This window comes from Erythrolamprus reginae, chromosome 1, assembly GCF_031021105.1.
Source record: "Erythrolamprus reginae isolate rEryReg1 chromosome 1, rEryReg1.hap1, whole genome shotgun sequence".
In the NCBI taxonomy this organism is placed as follows: Eukaryota; Metazoa; Chordata; class Lepidosauria; order Squamata; family Dipsadidae; genus Erythrolamprus; species Erythrolamprus reginae.
The window spans coordinates 92,219,326-92,229,934 of NC_091950.1; positions in this window are offsets into that span (position 1 = coordinate 92,219,326).

Here is a 10,609-nt window from a genome sequence, read left to right on the forward strand (position 1 = left end):
GTTATAAATTCCTTCAGAATATGCTTTTATACCTTTTTTATTTATTGGTTCTTTATTTCAGAGAATCATAGTATTTGTTTTGTACCTTAAATTGATCAACCCCTTAATTTTAAATAATTACTTATTTAAGTAGTCTGCAGATTGAATCTGCTGACTCCAAATATTGTCATTGGGGCTGTTCAGTTTTGGAAAATGATAACAATCTATAAATATCGATCCATACTTTAAATACTGCATAACCTTCATTTGTAACCATCCGTTGAACAGGAAGGGACTGGCATTCTGTATATAAAAGAATGAGGGTTAATTAGGGTAGGGTTTCAAATGAGGGTTAATTAGGGTAGGATACTTCGAACTGCACTTTTGGTATGTATGAAAGGCATCCAGCAATGGCAGAGGATAAATATGAACTGCTTAATATTGCATGACACTTTCCTTGGTAAGCAGTAGGGAATTCAGGAGAGCTTTGATATGAATCAGCTTCCATGGGAGGAGAACATTGTTATTCTTTCAGTTCTGTATTTCAGTTCTTAGAAATAATGTTCTGACAATATGACTGGATAAATACACCTACAGAGTATTTATCTTGCTACACTAAATAAATTGAGTAATAATGCCAGCAAGGATGAAAACAGAATTTTTTCTTAATTTATTAGCTGGAATTCATCTATTCATAACTTTATAAAAACATATAGATTGCAAGTACAGTTCAGAACAAAATCTAACCCTCTTCTTGTGAGCTTTTGAAGAGGTGATGTTTGTTTCAAATGCCAGGATTGCTTTGTAGACATATGGCAGATTAGTGCAAAGCAATGTCTCTTGTATTTACTGGTATATACCAGTAAATACTAGTAAATATACTGGTATTTCATGTTGTAAAAGAAGTAGGAAATATCTTGAATGTTTACGTCCATTTTATAGCTTAGGTAATTCCTGCCATTTCAGTTTGTATGTGTGTGTGTTAACTATATGCATTTCTCTCTTTCTACAAAAAAATAGATTGCAATATTAGCTTCTGTGCTCATATCTCTGCATCATTTCTGATATGCTGTTGGAAAGATATGCGAGGATATTATAAATGAGCTGTCCCTTCTCCCTTGGATGTTTTGGAGTAGAAGAGTTGACTTCTTAGCAAACTATTGATATTTTATGTCTTATTTTAAAATGGAAAAGCATTGCAGTATTTCTTAAGTATAATTGTTTCCATTCAATTTGCTATTATCTCTACTTTTTATTTTACTGTTTCAAACATCCCTTTGTTTTTGAAAACAGAATAGGTTTCCATTTATTAATAGAGTTGTTACAAGAGAGGGGAGAGGAAAAGCCCCTTAATGACCAAATTTGTTCCTTATAGAGGTCAATATTTGGGAGGTAAGTAATGCAGAGCAGGCACTAGAAGATGAGAAAGAGAAAATTAACAAAAATAATAGTTCCTTCAAAAAACTGGCGTGTCCTTTGAATCAGTCCACTGGTAAGATAGGAAATTTTGAAAAGTGAGATTTTAATTCCATTCATATACCAAACATTGGAAACCATATTTTGCTGCTTTGAGTTGAAATCTAAGTGCTGAGAACCAGTTTCAAGACATGACTAGTTTAATCTCTGAGCGGCTCCTAGGCACTTGTTATTCCCTTGACAACTCTAGTTGAACCAAACAAATCAAATTTTGCCAATGCCCCCCTTCCATTACCATCTAAATCGGGGGTGTCAAACGTGTGACAACACATCGTCATGTGATGTATCACAACTTTCCCCCCCTTTGCTAAACCAGGGGTGGGCGTGGCCTGCATGTGACACCTCTGGCCCGTGGATCGCTCGTTTGACACCCCTGATTTAAATTAAACGATCGCCTTAAGTTCATCGCTGTGAATTGGTGACTTGAAATCAAAAGGCCTCTGAAATAAAATCACTGAATTGGTCAAGAATGGATGATACAAATAATACATACAAACCAATATAAGATAGTTGAATGCATTCCTGGGATGATATTGTGTGGAATGGTAGAATAACAATGATTTGTTTTTCTTTTTGGTTTATGTAATACTTTTATTCATTCCTCTGTGATTGTCATTTAATTTATTCTCACAGTTGCATATAAAACTGGGTCAATTCCTGCCACATTCAGTAGAACTTAACAGAACAGAGGGATGAAGCCTTTACAGCAAGTAACTACCTTGTCTTATTGTCCGACCGTGAAACCCACAGAGAAAGCCGAGTAGCTATACTCTACAAAAAGACACTAAATCTAAAAAAAAATCCAAGTTACACATGATCTCACCCTTTCTGAAACCATCGTCTGATCTGTCCTTAAATACCACACTTCGCTGCCTACTTTGTTACAGAGGCCCAGACTACGATATCACAGACACAAACAAATTAACCTCATTGCTAAGGTGGGCAGCCTCCTGCCCATACCCCTTTATCTTTCTTGGAGACCTCAATCTATCTCACATTAATTGGACCCTAAACAAATGCATGACTGAACCCATCCATACAACCCAATACAAAGCTGTTACCAATCTGGGATTTGACCAACCAGTAACAAACAATACTAGACTCAACAATTGCCTTGACTTCATATTCTGCAACAGCAAAAGTGCAATTTATGGACTACAAATAAAAGAATACTTTTCCAACAGCTACCACAACATGATAGACTTCATCCTCAATCTACATCATTGCAAGAATCACCTTAATAATGGGACACCCAAGTAAAACTTTTTAAAAAGCTAACTATGAACTCATAGATGCCAACTTCTCAAGTCTTGACTGGCAAACACTATTCTCTGGCTGTAACACTACCAATGACCTCTATAACATCATCTTGCTCGAAGTCAAAAGAACTATCAGACTAATGTAATATGTTCCTGAAAATGCTGGAGATATAAATCTTGAAGTACTTGAAGTACTACTAATATTGTTGCCATTCCAGAAACTTGGTGGGATGGAACTCATTACTGGAACGTACTAATAGAAGGAAACAAACTGTACAAAAGAAACAGACCTAACAAAAGAGGAGAGGGAATTTCATTATATGTTAGAGATCACTTCCTCTCCACAGATATGCATAACACTAAGGATGAAAGCATGTTAGAATGTTTGTGAGTTAGTATAAAAAGAAAAAAGAATGATATTGCATAGGTGTATAGTACAGGTCACCCAACCAGCAGAAGAAATAAATGAACATTTTGCCAAAAAGTTAATAAATATATGTAAAAAATACACCACAGTAGTAATAGGAGACTTTAACTATACTAATATCAACTGAGAGACAAACTCTATGGCAAGTGGGAGATTGAACAAATTCATGACCAACTTAGCTGACAACTTTGTCATCTAAAACAGTGATTTCCAACCTTTTTTTGAGTCGCGGCACATTTTTTACATTTACAAAATCCTGGGGCACATTGAGAGGAGGGGAGAGGGGGGTTAAAAAAAGTTTGGACAAAAAAAATCTCTCTTTTCCTCCCTTTCGCTCTATTTCTCTCCCTCTTTCTCTTCCTTCCTTCCTTTTTCTTTCTCTCTCTCCATCCCTCTTTCTTTCTTCTCTTTTGCTCTCTTTCTCTCCCTCCCTCTCTCTCTCTCTTGCTTTCTTTTTCTCTCTTTCTTTCTCTCTTGCTTTCTTTTTCCTCTTTCTTTCTCTCTCTTGCTTTCTCTCTCTTTCTCTCTTGCTTTCTTTCTCTCTTGCTTTCTCTCTCTTGCTCTCTTTCTCTCGCTCTTGCTTTCTTTCTCTCTCTTTCTCTTGCTTTCTTTCTCTCTTTCTCTCGCTCTTGCTTTCTTTCTCTCGCTTTCTTTCTCTGTCTCTCTTGCTATCTCTCTTTCTCTCTTGTACAACATGCTGGCAACAGCAGCATCAGGCAGTGGCATCGACTGCGAGTGGGAGCCCTGACGGCGGTGGCTGGAAGTGTTGCTGGATGCTGTACATCCTGGTGCTGCACTGGGCATGGACGCGGGGCTGGCACCTCCGTCCCGGCCCAGCCAGCGAGCCAGTGCCAGCCCTGCAGCGCCAGCATGTACGGCATCCAGCAACACGTTAAGCTGTCAGTGCCTCCACCCTGAGCTCCTGCTTGCACCTGCTGCCCCCCGGCTACTGCCTGGTGCCGCTGCTGCCGGCACGCTCCCACCGGGCCCCAAAGCTCACCTGCTGCAAGGAAGGAAGGCGCGAAAAAGAAGAAGGAAGCTCAGCTTCTGGTCTCGGAAGCTGAGCTTCGCAGCACACCTGACCATGTCTGGTTGAAAAACACTGATCTAAAAGATAGAGGAGGCAACTAGAGGGACAATTCTACTGGACCTTATTCTTACAAACAGGAAAAAAGTAACTGAGGAGATTGAAGTTACAGGAACTTTGGGGAAGAGTAACTATGTTATATTAGAATTCAATATAAAACAGACAAGCAAAAGAACAGAATTAAACAAGACTCTTAGATTTTAAAAGAGCTGATTTTGATGAACTCAGAGATTACTATAAAATCTGATAGATGAAAATATTAAAGAGGAAATCAATTCAAGAAGCTTAGGAACCCCTCAAAAATGTTATTCTAAAAACTCAATCCAACTCAGTACCATTGAAAAAGAAAAACAAGATAGCTAAGAAAAACCCAGCATAGATGCATAAAGAACTTTCTGACCAACTGAAAGAATAAAATGATAAGCAAAAAAATGGAAAGGGGGACAAATAACTAAAGCAGAATACCAACAAATTGCCCAAACATGCAAAAATAAAGAAAGCGAAAGCATCACATTGCTGGCATCTGACAGGATCATGAATTTGCGCTCTAGATCCGGGTATTGCAGGATGGGCTCTTTTGCAAAAAGTCCTGTGAGCCTCTCGAATGCCTTTTGGCATTCCACAGTCCATCCAATTGATTTGGCTTGGCAGGGCTTAGTCCTGGTTTTAGCAGCTCTGTCAGAGGCAAAGCCACTTCAGTGAAAGCTGGGATGAATTGCCTGTAGAAATTTAGTAAAGCCTAAAAAGCTTTGAAGTTGTTTGCGACTGCGAGGTGGTTGCCAGTCAAGTACCACTTTCACTTTTGCTGGGTCCATCTCTATTCCCTCCTTTGAAATGCGATATTCTAAGTAGTCTATTGAGAAAATAGTCTTTTGTGGAATTCGCATTTGGATAGCTTAGCATAGAGCTTGGCTGCTAGCAGTTTCTTTAAAACTTGCCACAACAAACTGTGTGTTCTTCAATGGATTCACTGTACATAAGGATGTTGTCTAAATAAACGAGCACCCCTTTGTAAAGGTGGGGGTGCAGCACCTCATTAATGTACTACATAAACACTGCGGGGGCTCCTTGCCTCCTGAAAGGCATGACTCGGAACTGGAAACCTCCTAAGGGGCAGTTAAAAGCAGTTTTCCACTCATCCCCCTCCTTTATTCTTTTGCAGTAATAAGTCTCTCTCAAATCCAGTTTGGTAAATATTTTCTCCTTGGACAGTTGATTGAGTAAATCCTTCATGAGTGGGAGGGGGTGTTTTGCATGCACACTGCGTTCAAATTGTGAAAAATCAACAACCAAAATCAAACACACAAACACACCCATCTTTCTTCTCTTTAAAAAGTACTGGGGCGGCCACTCTTAATTTAGCAGTCTGAATAAAAACCCCTCGTCTAAATTCATATCTATGTATTTCATCAGTTCCTCCAGTTCTTTCCTCGTGTCTTATCACCTTAGTTTTTGCCTTAAGGAGGAATGGGCGGACAGCTTCACTCACCATTGGATCATCTTCTCCATTACCCCCCTTATCCCATCTCAGGCTGATCCATCATCGTCGGGCCGGGGCTGGGAGGGGAAGACTCCACAACCTGTTGAGCCCAGCATCCCTGCTCCGGGGCTTTCACAGGTTTCTTTTGGATGGTTGTGTCCAGCCTTGCCTTCCGGAGAGTGAGTGGAGCTGTTGCTAAGCATTTGGATGCCCTATGGCCAGCCTGACCACACTGATAGCACTTCACTTCTCCCATAGCTTTAGATTGAAGGGGCACAGCTTGGTTGGGTCTTTTTCTCACTATTCTACTTTTTATTTTTTATTTATTGTTAGAGTTGGAAGGGACCATGCGGGGGGCGTTTGCCCAGGTTCGCCTGGTGCACCAGTTGCAGCCCTATCTGGCCCGGGACTCACTGCTCACAGTCACTCATGCCCTCATCACCTCGAGGTTCGACTACTGTAATGCTCTCTACATGGGGCTACCTTTGAAAAGTGTTCGGAAACTTCAGATCGTGCAGAATGCAGCTGCGAGAGCAGTCATGGGCTTACCTAGGTATGCCCATGTTTCACCAACACTCCGCAGTCTGCATTGGTTGCCGATCAATTTCCGGTCACAATTCAAAGTGTTGGTTATGACCTTTAAAGCCCTTCATGGCACTGGACCAGAATATCTCCGAGACCGTCTGCTGCTGCACGAATCCCAGCGACCGATTAGGTCCCACAGAGTGGGCCTTCTCCGGGTCCCGTCAACTAAACAATGTTGGTTGGCGGGCCCCAGGGGAAGAGCCTTCTCTGTGGCGGCCCCTGACCCTCTGGAACCAACTCCCCCTGGAGATTAGAACTGCCCCTACTCTCCTTGCCTTTTGTAAGCTCCTTAAGACCCACCTTTGTCGTCAGGCATGGGGGAACTGAGACATCTCCCCGGGCATATACAATTTATGAATGGTATGTCTGGATGTATGTTTGTTTAGAAAATGGGTTTTTTTAGATATTTTTAAACTGTAATTTAGATTTGTTGTAAATTGTTTCACTTTGTTGTGAGCCGCCCCGAGTCTGCGGAGAGGGGCGGCATACAAACCTAAATAATAAATAAATAAATAAATAAATAAATAAATAAATAAATAAATAAAGTCCAACCCCCTGCCTAAGCAGGAACCCTATAGCATCCTAGCCAAATGGCAGTCCAATTTCCTCTTTAAAATGTCCAGAATATTGGAGTTCACAATGTCCGCTGGTAGGTTGTTCCACTGGCTGATCGTTCTGACCATCAGGAAGTTCTTCCTTATTTCCAGGTTGAATCTCTCCTTGGTCAGCTTCCAGCCGTTGTTCCTCATCCGGTTCTTTGACTTGTGTCAAAGAATTCCTCACCAGTTATTTATTTCCATGTTTAAGTATTAATTAACAAGAGTTCAATAACTGCCTCACTTTATATTCTAAGGAGCTTATAATATAATAGAAAAAGAAAAAATTAAGAATAATGCACAGTAATAAGGATATAATCACACTCATCAACATCACTGATCCTATAGAGATCACTAAACACACCTGATATTGTAGTCTGACATATAATGTTTATATTCCAAAGGCTCCATGGAAGGATATGAATTCTGGATTGAGTCAGTCCTTTCCCTTAGCCCAACCTTCACAAGGTTGCGCTTGTGGGGAAAACAGAAAGCAGCAGTACTAGGTATGTTTGCTGCCTTGAGGAAAGAAAGAGAGACAGGTGTCAAATGGGCTAAAATGTTGCAATGCAACTGCAATTCTCTCTTGGCGGTTTGTTAAATGAGTGCCGGTTATGTTGCAGCATATTTTCTTTCTCCTGTTTCCAAACACTGCTTAGTCATTTTTCAAAGTTTTGAGTGTTGGCACTGGTGCCAGGTTGAAGGAAAACAAGGTTATTATTCTCCGGGTCCTGTCAACTAAAAAATGTTGTTTTGCGGGACCCAGGGGAAGAGCCTTCTCTGTGGTGGCCCCGGCCCTTTGGAACCAACTCCCCCCAGAGATTAGAATTGCTCCCACCCTCCTTGCCTTTCATAAACTTCTTAAAACCCACCTCTGCCGTCAGGCATGGGGGAACTGAGATATTTTTCCCACTAGGCCTTTACAATTTACACATGGTATGTCTGTATGTATGTTTGGTTTTTATAATAAGGTTTTTTTTTGTTATTTTAGTATTGGGTTGGATTGTTACATGCTGTTTTTATCATTGTTGTTAGCCGCCCCGAGTCTACGGAGAAGGGCGGCATACAAATCCAATAAACAAATAAATAAACAAATAAATAAACAAACAAATAAACAAACAAATAAATAAATATTTGCATCCCCAGAAACTGCAACTATACATTTTCCCTCGGAAGTGCAGGATTTTGAATTTTTTTTTCTAATATCAACTTTGTGATATTATTTCATGGACTGATACTTCGTTCCAAGTCATAACCATGAGCACTATGTTTTATTGTCGGTCGTGATGTGAAAAAATTCTTAACCCTCAGATGTACTGGCTGGTAATTTCAACTTCGTAAGCTTTCATCTCAGCCCTCAACTTGTGAAGAACACATCTTGCATACATCTGGTATCCAAAAACATCCCATGTATGTGACCCATACATTCCCGTGAAATGCCAATCTTAGCCATTTCCCTTTGAGTAATCTGCTGATTGCAGGTCATCAATCTTTCTCATGTGAAACTTGTTGGATACTATCAAATGTGTTCACTCTTGATCACACATATCAGTTCTTCCCAGTTCACCCCTTTACATTTTTAGGTCTTATATCAACATAATCATCAGAAACAACCTGCATTAGGGGATGAATATCCATTAAAGGGATCTTTTCAATGGTCCAAAATTCAATCACGCACATTGCTTAATACAGTGTTTCCCAACCTTGGCAATTTGAAGATATCTGGACTTCAACTCCCAGAATTCCCCAGCCAGCATTTGCTGGCTGGGGAATTCTGGGAGTTGAAGTCCAAATATCTTCAAGTTGCCAAGGTTGGGAAACACTGGCTTAATACACACTGACAAATATTCACTGCAATTCTCCATTGAATAAACAATAACAATATAACCTTTTCTCATAGCAGCTTCCATCCAGCTGAAGTGATAAATGAGAAAGAACATGTCAGATCTTCTCTAGTGCATCAGTATTGCCACCTGTTGGTGATTTATAGTACTAGATGCATTTTTTTCCGTTCTGCATTTGTATATGACTCTTAGCTGCTACTTTCTCCAACTTACTTGGTGAAGGTGCACTGGTGCACTGAAATACCAGATACTCATTTGATCTCCTGAAAACAAATGGGATGTTGAGCGCAAAGGATATCTGCTACACTCACCCTTATCACAACTATGAAATAATGTGTATTTTGACATAAGTAACACTATGTTACAACACACAAGCACACACCAATCCTAATTTCTTTATGGGTCAATTATGTTTCTTGTGTTCTAGTACACAGGTCACTAACCAGTGGTCCATGGAGAAATCTTGGCCCGAGGCTGGATATGGCCAAGAGCAATTAATCCGGCCTGAACGTGGGAACACAAGGCTTCCCACCACCCACCATCACCCACCCACATGCCAGCCCCCACTCTTAAGACTGAGCGCAAACCTCACCTTGAATATAGTGGTGCAAAGCACACAACAGGAAGGCGAGACCAAAGGAATTCATCTCTCAAGGAGCTCTTGCTGAAGTAGCTTGGGAAACTTTGGCCTGGCTCCACAAGAGACGAGAGTTTTCAGGGGGCTGAACTAGCGACCACAATGGACAGCAAACTCCAGCTACTACCAGACCAAATGCCATTTACCGCTCTGTGTTCCAAGCAGCAAGAGATAAGGGCTGCCTTGCCCCACTGGCTGGCGCAAATACACCGAGGCAGATTGCTGATGCCACGCAAATTGGAAAGGAAGAAGAGGAAAGAAAAAAAAGGAAAGGAAAGAAGGCAAAAGGAAAGGAAAGAGAAGGAAAGAAAAGAGAAGAGAAGGAAAGGAAAGGGAAAAAAGGAAAGGGAAAAAAGGAAAGAGGAAAGGAAAGAGAAGAGAAAAGAAAAGGAAGAGAAAGAAAAAAGGCAAGAGGAAAGAAAAGAGAAGGAAAGGAAAGAGAAGAGAAAAGAAGGAAAGGAAAGATAAGAGAAGGAAATGAAAGGAAGAGAAAAGAAAAAAGGCAGGAGGAAAGGAAAGAGAAGGAAAGGAAAGAGAAAAGAAAAAAAGGAAAGCGAAGGAAAGGAAGAGAAAAGAAAAAAGGCAAGAGGAAAGGAAAGAGAAGGAAAGGAAAGAGAAGAGAAGAGAAAAGAAGGAAAGGAAAGAGAAGAGAAGGAAATGAAAGGAAGAGAAAAGAAAAAAGGCAGGAGGAAAGGAAAGAGAAGGAAAGGAAAGGGAAAAGAAAAAAGGAAAGAGAAGGAAAGGAAGAGAAAAAGAAAAAAGGCAAGAGGAAAGGAAAGAGAAGAGAAAAGAAGGAAAGGAAAGAGAAGAGAAGGAAATGAAAGGAAGAGAAAAGAAAAAAGGCAAGAGGAAAGGAAAGAGAAGGAAAGGAAAGGAAAGAAGGAAAGAAGAAGACAAAGGAAAGGGAGAAGAGGAATGGGAGGGAAGGAGATGAGAGGGAAGGAACTACAGCAACAACTCTGGAATATGGGACTGACTTTCCCAACAACATCAGCAAGCCACTGTCAAATAAACTTCAATTATTCATATTAATAAAATGGAAGTTCTCTAATCATTATTTTACAAATGTATTTATCTTTTAAAAAACATATTAGTGGTCTGCGGGACTTAAAATTATGAATTAGGATCTGTGGGCTTTAAAATTATAAATTTGGTGGTCTGCGGGATTTTAAATTATGACTTTGGGTGGTTCCTGGAGATCCAAAAGGTTGGGGCCCCTGTTCTAGTACACAGCAGTCT